The sequence below is a fragment of the Mugil cephalus genome, chromosome 22, assembly GCF_022458985.1.
Source record: "Mugil cephalus isolate CIBA_MC_2020 chromosome 22, CIBA_Mcephalus_1.1, whole genome shotgun sequence".
In the NCBI taxonomy this organism is placed as follows: Eukaryota; Metazoa; Chordata; class Actinopteri; order Mugiliformes; family Mugilidae; genus Mugil; species Mugil cephalus.
Genome location: NC_061791.1, coordinates 14,227,017 through 14,240,837, shown reverse-complemented (window position 1 = coordinate 14,240,837; position 13,821 = coordinate 14,227,017). Strand labels below are relative to the sequence as shown.

Below are 13,821 nucleotides of genomic sequence, written 5' to 3'. Positions count from 1 at the left end.
GTTGGGGTTTCCTCCTCAGCCATTCACATTTTTTTCCCCGATCACAATAAGACAATCAAGCCGCCGCAGTCAAATGTCCCAAAACTGCTGCTCCCCGTCCGCCTCCAGCGCGGAGGAGTCCACTCCTTATCCCATCCAGATCTCCAGCATTCCCTTAATCTCACCACCTACGACCATCACTCTGTAGCTTGTTACAGGTCGTTGGTCGTTACAGACTCTGGTTGCCTAGGTAGCTTTCACAGTGAAACAAGCGTGGCATACTGTATGGACAGAACAAGCTAAACTGTTCTGCATCTAGGTTGACCTAACGCTCCAAACCCGCCATCAGCGTGGTGAACGTGGTAGTCATGGACAGCGCTGCCTCGCGGTAGCAGCTTGGGGAATAATGCGTTTGTGTCACATGTCAGCCAACTGTTTTAGTCATCACCAAAGATATCGTTGCCTGTCACCACCACGGCTCCCTGACCATTATCATTCAGATGTTTCTTGTTGTTACACTGCTGCTAATCACTTCCTGTGGGCACGCCCACGAAGATAAAAGGGTTCCAGAGGCAGAGAAGAGACACAGCGGCAGGAGATGATGAGTTAAGAGGCTAGATGGCATGTGAAAGAGCAGAAAGTGGCACAAAAAAAAAAATAAAAACTCGAATCATTTCATTCAGTTCCGTTTAAAGTCTGACTATTATTCTTACTCTCTCTGTTTGTCTAGTCTGTAGCTGGTTTCCTCCCGTAGGATCTGTTTGGCGCACGGCGCTTTTAAGAACTTTTATGAGGTATGTAGCTTAGCAACCAAGTACTTGCAGCCGAGGTCACTTTATGGTCGTTTCTGTGGCTTTTGTGGTCTTTTAATAGGCTCATAACAAGGAAGTAATCTGTGTATCACAGCTGAGCAACAACGGTGCTTTCATTGACCGGTGAGTGGTGCTCCACTCCCGCAAGCTGCTGATCCAGGCAGCGATTCTCTATATTCACTTTGTCCTGGGCACTAAGTCAAGAGGGTCATTGATTGTCGGCTGGAGTACACTGAAGTCCACTCAAAAGTAAAAAGAACAATTTCAGCTATCAATTTTAAGTACCTTCCAAATGATCTGGTCCCAGAAAGCAAAGGTTCATACATCAATTTCATGGACAGTGCTTAGAGCCTGGTATTTCTGCCCATGGATGAAACTTCTAGCTTGACGATAGTATGATAAAAAAAAGCTCCAAAGATAAACAAACATTTGGATTCATCCTCTGGGGTCCATCATGATGTACTGTACAAATCCGAGATACGTTGGCGTTGTTGATGTAGAGCGAGTGCCTGGATGTCCCCCTTCCACTTAAACCCTAAAGTTAATGTTGTCCAAAATTGTAACTTTTACTAACTTACAAAGGACCCTGTCCTCTGTAGCCCGTAGTTTTCTCACCGAACCTTGTAATAAACCTGTGTGTGTGTGTCAGCCTACTTCTGTCAGAGGCAACCTCAGACACAAACAGTAAAGTCTAGCAACAAGTGCTTCCCACAACTAACCTCCTCCACAGTGACTGTGGAGTTCATATCAAAGACAGACTGCAGCTGGAGTGCTGACTCTACCGGAAAATTGATTGCACCACACTTGAGCTGCTAAATGGACATGTCATAAGGTTCTGTTTTGCTTTTACCGTGCAGATTCCTTTGGAATAAGACCTTAGACTCGCAATTGTGTTTGTGTTTTACTTTTTGCATAGACATGTATATCAGCTGTTAAGTCGAGTAAACAATACAAAGCATTACATTGGCATTTTCTGCATTTATTACAGCTGCAGCTAACGTCCGCGGCTAGAAACTTTCAGTTGTTTGACGGTGGGGAGGTGATTCCTCATGTAGTCAACTTGCAGTTGGCTTCGCTGTCGCTTCATTAAGATGACTACAAAAGGGACTTGTTCAGATCCCTCACAAGAACATCTGGGAACTGCTTGTCTGAATTCAATTCTCAAATTTAAAGGTGTTTTACTTTCAAACACCGTGTCCCAAATTCAGATTTACTGCACGAAAAAGAAGGAGGGCTTTATTCGTGTCATGCGTTGAGGTCTGCGTGCGCGTCTGAAGAAAGTGTCACAAGACCGCTGGTGTGAATGTGACTTTTGTCTTTATTTCTCTAACTTTCTGTCTAATTTCTGAGAAGCATAACTTTAGCAAAATTACATTTTCTTGTCTTGTCTTCGATTCCTTCCTCTTCTTGTCAAGGCTTTTCTTTGTGACATGTGCCTTTCTGCTTCCCTTTTCTTCTGAAAGAAGCGCCTCATTCTTATTTTATTTTGGGACAGCAGGGCAACGTGGTAACAGGGTGTTGGGGAGTGTGATTATTTTTTTTATTTTTTTTGACCGCCTTTTTTTTTTTTAACCAATATGTCAACCCTCCCCAATCACACTCAACATGTGTATTTTTTTTTGCTTGTCTCCAAAACTTGGCCGAACCTTATTCTGTCAACTAAAGATTAAATACGAGCATAGAACGGCAGCCACGTATAGATGAAATTATTCAATCCTTGTGTCACATGCCTCTCGACTTTCCTCGATAAATCTTAATTTATCTCCTGCTTTTATTTACAGCTTGAGTAAATGTAAGTGACAATTATACAAGAGCGTTTTGTGTGCGATGACTTTCATACATTTGTGACTCAAGATCTGCTGTGTAATGCAGAGATTTTCTGCTCCTCGTGTATTAGATAAAAGCGCATCCTGCATTTCACATTTCACTCGTAACCGTGTTAACCATGTGATCTGCTTTTCGTCTTGTCCTGGGAAAAACTTGTGGTTTTGGAGCTTTTTTCCTCCACAAAGCTATTTGTTTGGTCTGGCTGTGGAAAGGTTTACAGTGGGGTTTCATCATACATTAAAAAAAAAAAACAACATGTTTTTGATTGTTGGTGGTGCTGCTTTTGTGCAATTCTGAGACATGTCAGAAGTTGACACGAGTTCCAAAAAGCAGAACTATTAATATATACATATTAAAAACTAACCATTAATTAAGCTGGACTTCCTTAAAATGCACTGTGTTGCAGAGTTTATTTTGGAGCAATTGGGGAAGAAGACTTCTGTCATTTATATTAAACAATGTCTCATTAATCTAAAGTTAGCACACATTAGCTATCATGTGATATAAAGTTCAAAATGCCTGTATGTACTAAAATGAGCAAAACTGCATTTAGACAAATTCAGCTGTAGTTACATATAATACAGGTAAAGTAGATGGCATTTAAAGAAACAATATGATTAAATTTAGTTTCTGTTAATAAGTGTTTCTACAATGAAGTAAACAGTAGCAGTACAGTAAGTTACCACGTTAGCTTTCACTGTAGCCACATAAACAAGGCTTCTTTTCTGTTATGGGGATTTCAGTAATCTAAGAATTGTCTAATGTTATCACCTGACAATAACAAAGATCCAGTGTTCTTTTTTTTTTTTTTTTTTTTTTTTTTTGGTATTCAATTTAGTCACTTCCCAATCAGAAACGGTTGATTCACGGAGCTTTCGTGGAAAAAAGGGACATTTTTTTTTGTTTTGTTTTTTAACCTTCCTCCCTGAAGGCAGGACACGGCGTTGACTGAGGTTTAGAACGCTGTGGTTCTCATTTCTCATTCTGACATACAGTAAACCATCACTGTGAGGTTAGTCGCGAGGCCGAACTAATTGTAGTGAGATCAAGGCTCTGTGCTTTTATGTTGTTGGAAGAGTTTCCGTTTCAGTAGGCGACACATGTAAAACGATGCTTGCAGGTAGTCATTTTTTCGTTCACCCATTTCTCTTTGTCCCAGGGCGTGGACTCGTAATCACACGCTAACCGAGGCCATTTGGTGAGAACTATAAATCATGGAAATTAGTTAGTGTGTATTGAGCCATGGATGCTGTACCAAATAAGAGTTGGTACGTCCCCAATGTGAAGAAAAAGACCTTTATTTGAATTACAACCCATGCACCAAAAAATTTGTTGCATCAGTTTGAATGAAATGAAACCTAAAAACTACTTCTCCTACTTTAAGCAACATTACAGCTCAGAGTGGACTAACCCAGATGAGTCAACAATGACTAATGCACTTGACTTAAGTCTTGTAAACAGCTTGTAAACAGTGTGACATATTTTGAGGGGCGGGGCTTATCTGGAGGCAAAACATCTCAAACACGCTAGCTTGTAAACACTGGTTAGCATATTTCTGCGGAATATTTTGGAATGTTTTGGCAAGTATGCACAAGGAAAACTCATATTTTAGACAAAATATTAATAAACTCACTCCCCGAGACTGTGGATTTTAAATATTAACTACGTTCAATGACCCCTATCCTCGCTCTCACTGGTTGGACGATTTGACAGGACTTCCCACCATGCAATGGCCATTTACACAGAGCTTATTGAGAAACCGAATGTCTGAAAGAAAGACGTACAAATCGTTAAATTGAACCACTGTGGGGGGTAACATAGAAAATGCAAATTCTGGACATACAGCTAACGTTGAGTTAGCTAGCGGTTACCATTAGCATGTAACAGGAATCCCCCAAATAATGATCAACTTAATGTAATTTCAGTCACAATTTTGTCTAACCCATAAAGTTATTTTGGCTGAAACTGATGCTGCATTACATATAGCTTAGTTTTAGCTAGATCGAACCACTATGGAGGGTAACGTAGCAAATCCAACTTCTGCTTGGACACCCCTGAAACAACAACTAATGTTGAGTTAGCTAATATTTAGCTTTAGCATTTAACATTTAGCCAAATGTTTAACTTAACCTAATTTCAGTCACTATTTAGTCTAACCCATAACGTTATCCAGGCTGAAACTGATCATGCATTGCATATTAATCATAACTGATATCAAGTGTGCGCTGTGAGCATTGTTGACGATTGTCTCACTCCGGTCCTTTCTTTTAATTGCGTTCAAATGAAGTTGTCTTCGACTGGCAGTGACTAGTACGAGAGAGAACTTCAAGTTTAGGTTTTTCGAACGAAGCAACAGCAGCAATCGGACGACATTGGGAAAAAAAAAGCTTAAGTGTTCGCCTCTAGCTTCCCTCTGTTTTGCCTCCAGTTAACGCTGTGACGTCGCAGTGACATAGTCCATGAATGGGTCTAAGGAAACGATGTCATGTTGTTTGTAAGTTTCAGAAAATGACAATGCCGCATTCATAAACTGAATCCATCGACGGCGTGAGAGGAGGCGATCATGTAAAGAGAGTGTGAACTTCCCATTTAAGCGCTATTCATTTTCATTCCATACACAACTGCTTCACTACTTCAATGCCGCGTTCGCATTGATTCTCGCATCGACACTGAAGGCTGGCACTTGATCAAAATCTTGAGGAGCAAAACCGGCCATTGTGGAGGGTGATTCGTAGCATACTGGGCTGGAAATGTCCAACAACAGATCATATCTAATGCAGAAAATCAGCGTTTACAGTGTCTACATCAATCACCTCCTTTGCAGTGTTTGTGGAAAGTGTCACTTCTAATAAGGTGTACAGTCATTGACTTCTTTTCTAACGGTGAATAGCTCTTTGGAAAATAAAAGTCACTGACTTTAGTCACTTCTTACGTACTTCAGCTTGAGTTGACCATACAATGGAATATCACAGAATGTCACTGAATATCTGAATATGTTACTAACTTCCCTTTATCCCTCTGAACAACCGCGGTAAGAATGAGCTAAAAAGCGAAGTGGCCTTGGCTGTCTAAACGCTTTATACTGCATTGACAGTTGTGATGTATCATGTTCCCTTTTATGTCCGGTAGCTTCTGGCACATTTAGTCCGCGAACTACGAAAACATTTCTGAGGCGTCTACGCTTTTCAGCGAAGGAGTCAATCACACTGGCGTTTGTGTGCGCGTAGCCATGTTTGAGGTTCATTTCAGGGGAAAAAAAAATAAATAAATAAATAAAAAATTAACACCTCCTTCTCTGCACGCCCCTCCTTTCTAAAAAAAAATAAATAAATAAATGAAGCCTCGATGCGAGTCCGCGTGGCACCGGTTCATTCATCCGCGGTGCTTTTCATTACCGGATGACGCGGACCGTCGGGATGAATCGGCCATTCACCGGGCAAAATCTGATCTCGGGCTGGTTGTCAACCCTCCTACACGCGGTGCGCGCAGATCTGCGCCACGGAGGCTGATCCCAGATCCGAGAGGTCGGAGCGCTCCTAATCAGGAAGTGGACGAGATCAAACGCACCAATCAGATTGTGGTGTGGGGAGACTAAACATCATCACCCCACAGGAAGGAAGTAGCTACGTCTGAATTACACAGACTGCGTGACTGTGTGTCTGTGTGTGTGTCTCTGCGTGTGTGTTTGTGTCTGATTTACACAGACCAGTGTTTACATCCTACAGCCAAATATTTACCTCAGCACAACTGCCACCCTCTAACAAAAAGCTATGATTTAGGCGGAGGGGAGTGTGTGTAATGTGTGTTTGTCTGATGATCTACAAGCTGTGTGTGAATGTACTGTATATACATGTATGCGTCTCTGTCTGCACGCGTGTGCGCGTGTGTGTGTCTGTGAGAGGGTAGGATCGGAGGTCCTGCAGGGACCACCTTGGTGAACAATGCTCCTTTTATTCCGCCCAGAACGTTTGACTGGACCCTGTGTCTCAGCGGCCGCGCGCACACAGCCAGAGAGGAAACACACACACACACACACACACACACACACACACACACACACACACACACACACACACACACACACACACACACACACAGGAGGCTTCACACAAACACGCACGCATTCATCCGCGAAATCCTTGGGGGTATCCAACGGGGGTCAGTTTTCACTTATACAAGACACGTGTGTGTGTGTGTGTGTGTGTGTGTGTGTGTGTGTAGTTAGTCAGGTAATTTGGCACACCGCTTCAGACGGCGTGGAATGTGGTGGCGGTGGTCGGTTACACTTCTGGCTGCACGGGGGCAGGGCGAAGGAAACGAAACCTGGGGAAACCTCTGTCATGGCCCAGTCCCTCCCAACTCCCCAGAATCCTTATCTGGTCCGCAGCTTTCAAGATGCAGAATTAGAAGCGACCGTGGAACCGTCGAGCAGCAAACCATCATCAGATTTGGAGGAGTTAAGAGTAATTCTAATATTTTAAGGATAACGCTTTTTGGCTTAATTTCTTATTGCAAATAAGAAAATAGAAAAGTATATATAACAGTTGTCAGGGAAGAACAACACTATCTCCGGCCAAAGGCACGATGCTATTTGTGCCTGTGGATCTAAAATCCACTTGTAAAGACAGTGATGTTGGCGTTTGTTTCCTTTGTGCGCACAAACAAAAATATCACCTAGAGGGGGAAAAAAATAATAAGTCATTCTTGGACAGCAGGTGTGCTGCTTGGGCTATTGTTATACTTAGGGATCGGACTAACAAATGCTGCCTTCAGATGGAGCCGCGAGTTGGTTACAACGAGGGAGGTTGTGTACAAAAAGTGATTGGCATAATAATAGTAACATCAACCGTAACTGTGAAGTATGTCGAGGTAGCGGCCTCATTTACTAGCTAATACAACAACAGAAAAACCAAACAGAGGACGCAGTCATACAAAATATGTGGAAATGGTTGATTCAAACGCTAAAAAAATGAAAATAATAAGACCATTAAAATAAATGATTATTTAATCAAGAACTACTAGAAAAATGAAAACTCATCATAAATACCTGAAGTCTTTCACAAGGTTTGTTGTGTTGCAGTAACTCAATAGTTTAGTTTCCAGTGTGTTCCTATTACCTCAAATAATTGAATTATTAAAATTATCAATATTTTAATTTGAGAATCGATTGTGGGGCATAACAATCTGGTATCGGAGGTATGTTTGTCTGTAGAGGTTCTCAGTCATTCAGGTCATGATTCATCTAAAAAACAAGCAGAGACGAGGACAACTGGACCTGTGGGATCTCTTAAAATTTACGTTTATTGCTTCTAATAGGTCTGTGGTTTCAGAATCAGAATCAGAAAAAACTTTGTTTATTCCCGAAGGGCAATTAGGAGGGCGAAGAGCGGTACATAAAATAAGAGCAAGAGGATAAGATAACAAAAGAATAAAAATTGCAAAAGTGGGCAAAAAAACAAGAAAAAACAAAAAAGCAAAAAAACAGCATATTATGTGCAATGGCAGGCCTGCTGCCAGTAACAGAAGAGAGATGTTTTGTGGATTGTGATCCACAACTGTCCGTGTGTGGATCTGTATGGGAGTATAATCCTGTGCTCGATTAAGATTTCTCTTTCAGTTCTAGGACACAACTACTTAAACTTTTTGCTCAGTCCGACCTGTGAGTTTAAGAAACCAGTAAATTGTTCTGCGCTTTGACCACTCTACTAAAAAGAGGTGCGTACTGTTTAAAGACAAATTACGAAGAAAACAAAAAATTCCAGTCTGTTTTCATCCATTTACGTCTTAGCAAAGCGCTTTTAGTGATTAAACTCAGCCGAATCCTCCCAGTTCCCACAGTGTGAGCTCACAGTCGCCGCCGCGGTGTGGCATGTGAACCTGTGTGTTGTGCACATCCCTCCGTCAAACAGATAATGACCACAGGTTCGCCATCTGCAACTGTCCCAATCCCTCTTCTTGATTGCGCCGAGGCCCAAATGACCAGATGTTTCATCACTATTATGGCATTAGAGCTGAGCTCAATAGGCAGATGTGTGTCTCTCTTGACTGATTGTTGTCATGATAGAGCGTAGTCTGATTACCTGCTCTGATTAGGCCAATGGGCCGCTAATCCCCCCACAGCCGCTGCAGATCCAGCGTGTCGGCTCTGCCCCGCACCTTCGAGAATGGGAGCGGGTTACACAACTCACACACACACACACACACACACACACACACACACACACACACACACACACACGTAGGGACAAACACATGACATGGCAGGAATAATGGTAAGATTTAAAATTTTAAAATTCCATACATGGTGTATATATACAGGTAAATGTGTGCTGCTCATCCTGATTAAGAGGATTGAACAAACACGCACACACAAACACACACACACACACACACAGTAGAGGGTTCTGATGTCAGGGTTTATAACATGAGCCTGGCCGCTCATCCCAAATGTCATGTTTATCTGATCCGTATTAAAGACCCTGTGACAATGGAACAGATGGGGCGGCCTTTTGTCCTGTGAGTGCTCATAGGACACACACATGCACACACAAACACACATATATATACACACACACATATACACACACACACACACACACACACACACATATATATATATATGTGTACACACATACACACTCATGTAGGCTTCCTCTCTCTCTCGCTCTTCCTCAGTGGGCCGTGTGAGTAGGGTTGAGGTTGTGTGATTGTGTTTAGCCAAGCAGAGTGATTGTGCTCTACGGGGGAGCCAGCCTGCTCTCACCACGCCAGACGGGCAACATAACACACAACACATATGCAGACGGACACACACAGACACACACACAAAGCCACTGCAACTCCTGCATTTTTTTTTTTTTTTTTTTTTCCTCCGATGTCCCTTGCTGGTTTTTGTTGTCCTCGAAGCTCAGCTCAGGTCAGATGTAGTCATTTTTACACCACATTTGATTGTTTTGCGTGTTCTCGCGGTGACGGCGACCGAACCGCTACACGCTACCTGCCGTGAAAGTGCAATTCCGATCGATATGTTCTGTAGATGCTGTAGCCCCTGGTAGATGGCGCTATTGGAAGTTGCAGCCTTCGAGTTCACAGTATATGAAACAAAGTCAACTCTAAAAGACCAGTTGCCTTTGTTTCTTCTCTATTTTAGCACTTTTATTTTGTAAGTTATGACTTTTGTGAAATTTGTTGAAGCATGTTGAAGGTGTTGGTAGGAGATCACTCCGAGTGGCTGTTCAGATTAATGGCTGAAATGAAAGTGGCTAAAGTAAACAAAACGACAACACACCTAAACGCCGATTTCACATTTTCCATCTTATCTGAATGTTCGGATCCACTAATATACTCAGGAACAACTTGACCATCTCAAGTGAATGGACTGTGGACCAGCTGGTCAGCACGACTCAAGAGAGCATAGCTTTGTATGACGATACGTAGCTCTTCCTAGCTTCCTATAGTCTCGGCTAGCTCTTTCCTTTTTAGTGACAAATACAGACTACCGCCACCTGCTGGTATGAAGAGTTATTTCCTTTCACGCAGGTGCTGTGACTTCAAGGCCACCTTTCGGTCCATATTCAGACCATGTCAAGTTTAAAAAGTACTCATTCGTTCGTGTTTTATCATATCAGCCATATTTGGATTTTTCCCAAAGCCATTTGAACCATCCTCAGCTCATCTAAACCACTGACTGTGTAGACTACGGACAAAACCCATGGTGACGTCACTCATTGGATTCTGAACCAAATATGGGCATGGGGGTCGTGTTGGGGCGGAGACCCGCCCACCCAACGCTCCGCTACCTGTTAGCTCACGCTACCACCTGTCGCTCAAAGCGGGATCGCCCTTAATTACTTTTATCAATAAAAGATAAACGAATGAGTTAGAAAAAAAATTCACCCCTGTACAGCTGTCCTAAATAGTGAAACATGTTTTCACTATCAACCCTAAGTTGTAATAATCTGTACCAGGCTGGAAACATGTTTAATGATGCTGTAAAGTTGGGCTTTTTAACATGGGAGTCAGTGGGGATTTGCTCCCTTTTGGAGCCGGCCTCCAGTGGCCACTCGATGAACTGCAGTTCATCAGACCAGGAGGTTGCCGCCTGATTGAAATCAGTGGTTAACCTTGTAAAAGCTAAACGTTCAAACCTCCATTATCAACATTATCACATCTCAGTTACACTTTAGAAGAAAACAACCATGTCAACAACTCTCAAAATATGGCTTGATGTAACTTAAACAAGCAGGTCCTTTCAAATTTAATACATCTAATCTTGTTTTCCACTGTGTCGTGCAGCTGTGTGAGGCAGCAGAGGTCTGATCTCGGTCCTCCTTCGCGCTCCCTGGTGTGCACAGTGACGGGTGCGTCGTTTCCAGGTGGGAGGAAGGAGGGTAGACGTTAAGGCCGTCGCTCTCTGAGGCCTGGCTCTGCTCACAAACGCTGCCTTCCGAGCGTATGCCTACCCCTATGTGCTCACATGCAAATGTGCTGAAGTAATATTTAAACCGTAGCCAGCTGTAATGTTTATTGTGTAGACGCGTTTCGTAAATGCATACCTGTGTGTGTCTTCCATATTTGGGTGCGTTTGCGTGCGTGCTTGTCTCTGTTTTTTTGTTGTGCGTTTTCCGCTGGTGTGTGCCTAAGTGGCCATTGTGCAGGCGCACTGAAGGAGAGGGAGACCAGCTCGCAGCATAAAGCCACCAGTCCAGCTCAGCGGCTCCACCAGCAGCCAGCCAGTCCCACTCGGCATGCACCTGGCGTCCCCTCACACGCGCCACCATTATTAATTGCTAATACATATTTATGTGGCACAAATTTGCCATTTGTTTATGCATAAAATTATCAATAGCGCGGGGCGCTTAGCCAGAGAAAACGGTGACCTTTTTAAAGAGTAATAAATGGAATTGTACGTGCGCGTGTGTACCGGCCGCCCGCGCGCGCACGCACGCACGCACGCGCTCGTGTGTTTATCTAATGGCTGATGTTTTGAGAGGGAGGTGTTGGGTTGGAACAAGGGGAGGAGGGTGGTGTCGGCGGCGGCGGCTTTTGAGACTGGACGTGGCAGAAAGGCAGCTGAGGCCTGCCAAGAGGAGATCCACTGATCTGGATGTTTACCCACAGTTTGTTTTTCCACACAGGCGACGAGCTGTCTTTGTCCTCGGCTTCATTAGCCGTGTCCCCGTTCTCGGCGGCCGCGCCGAGCGCGCGCCTCGGAGGGCGCGCGCGGTGATGAATTCGTGCGCACTGGGGCGTCGGAGAGCTCGTGTTCTCCGTGTACTACAAATGCGTGTAGTTGCGAGATATTTGCAGCCTCTTCAGGTGAATATTACGCGTCCGCTTTTGAAACTCCGTCACATGAAGACTAATCTTATTGTGTGGCTGCTCATGCAAGATCTGTAACTAGAAGATGAGGGGGATGGAATATATTTTGAGTTGTTCCAAGGACTTAATGAATTAATATCAGATATTTCAAAATAAAATTCATTTGAACCTTTGTCTTTTTTTTCTTTTTTTTTTAATCAGGATGGAACTAGACACACTGGACTACTCTAGATTAATAAAAGACTCCATATTAAATTGACTGCAGTGAACATAGTTGGAAATCAATGCTGCTTTCATGTCTGTAAATACAGACACGCATTCAGCATCTGGTCAGTTAACCTAGCTCAGGGACCAGAAGAAGCAAGCCTGTGTTCTCTGTGTTAGGGAAACAAAATCCCCTAAATTTCCGAGACAAAGTGATTCCGTCTGACACATTGAGGCCTCTCGACGTATCCGTACAGAACTGAGACCGGTTCAACTCTTCTCTTCCGATTGTCGGCGAGAGAATCGATGAAAGTGTCCCTTTAGCCGAGTGAAAAAAAAAAAAAAAAAGACAAAGAGACACTTGAGACGAGGTGCAAAAGGAGAAGACGAAGGTGTAGCGCTTCTCTGCGGTGTCATATTTTATTAAGAAGCGCCGCTTCGTGTTCTGCAGAACAAACGCAGCGCCGGCTTTTGTTCTCGGGCCTCAATTACCTAAACAATGAGGAGCAAGGAGGGAACAAACGGCAACGCGGAGCGGCTTTATTTCCAAAATTCGGAGGTCAAGTGCTTTAAACAGCCTCCTTGAAAGAGTTCTGGTGCTGAACGCGTCCGCCGGAGGGAGGAGATTTCTTTTGTTCCGCTCGCTTCGACAGAATAGATTTTACGCGAGGCAGAATCTTTCTTTAACAGTCTTTTCACTCATTCACTGCGCTAAGTTCCTGACCCGCACTTCTACACTTTAATTTTATATCTAGATCTTCCTCTTTATACGTGTAGTTCTTCTTCTTTACTTACACTTCCTTTTCTTTTCATTTCTTCTCCTCGCCACCTCTTTTTTCTATTTGTCTCGTTTTACAGCTCTCTTAGCGCTTCACTTCAGTCTCTGGCGTCTTCTCTCGTGGTCCTCTTTTTCCCCTCAGCGTGTCTTTAGCTGCGTTTTATCTGTGTTTGTGCGTTACTGTCATCCTTCCTCTGACTGTGAAATGCAGCTAAACCTCCCCCCCCCCATTTCTCTTTACCAGGTCTGGCCGTCTCTCTGATGGGTATTCCCTCTGCAGCAGAGCCACCTCTCTGGGGACGCTTGTAGGTCAGCTTCTATTTTCATGCCCCGCGCACCGACACACACAGACTCACTGTTTTTCGAGTGCGCTAGTGAACAAGATGCTGCTTTCAGAGTGAGGCGAACAACCACACACACACACACTCTCTCTCTCTCCCCCTCTCTCTCTGTAACCCAGCTTTCATGCGGCCTTCGCGAGGTCACACACAGGGCTCAAGTCAGTTTCCATGACTACACAGTTAGCATCCAGCCAATCGGCATTTTCAGCTGGCCCCTGTGGGCTACCAGTGGTCAACCAGTATGCATCGCATCTCCACACGGAGGGTATAGAAGGGGTCTGTGTCTCATTTGGCATATTCATAAGTTTTTCTTCTTAAACGTAGTGAAAGTTATGATGTGGAATGTTTTTCCATATCATATATTTATCGTGAGCATGGATGAGGAGGCCGGCACGACCGCTTTGAGGTAAGGTTTAGTCTATGAGCGAGGCATATGAGGAAGAAGAAGTTCCACACTCATAGTCACCTCTCCATAAATTCGAACTGCAAGCACACATTATGCAAACAATGCCAGGAAACTCAGTTTCTTGTGAAATAGGAGTCACAAAAACATTGTTAG

At 43.6% G+C, this 13,821-nt stretch overlaps 1 long non-coding RNA gene across 2 annotated transcripts in view; it reads left to right on the top strand.

Moving 5' to 3' along the window:
- Positions 1-13,821, top strand: part of LOC124999741 — a 101,442-nt gene that overhangs the window by 31,949 nt on the left and 55,672 nt on the right. The window contains exon 3 of one of the 2 annotated variants that reach the window (XR_007111220.1): positions 13,166-13,224. The exons of the other annotated variant lie outside the window; for it this stretch is intronic. This is a non-coding gene — a long non-coding RNA (uncharacterized LOC124999741). Of the gene's footprint in view, positions 1-13,165; positions 13,225-13,821 lie in introns of those variants that run through there. 2 annotated transcript variants of the gene reach the window in all.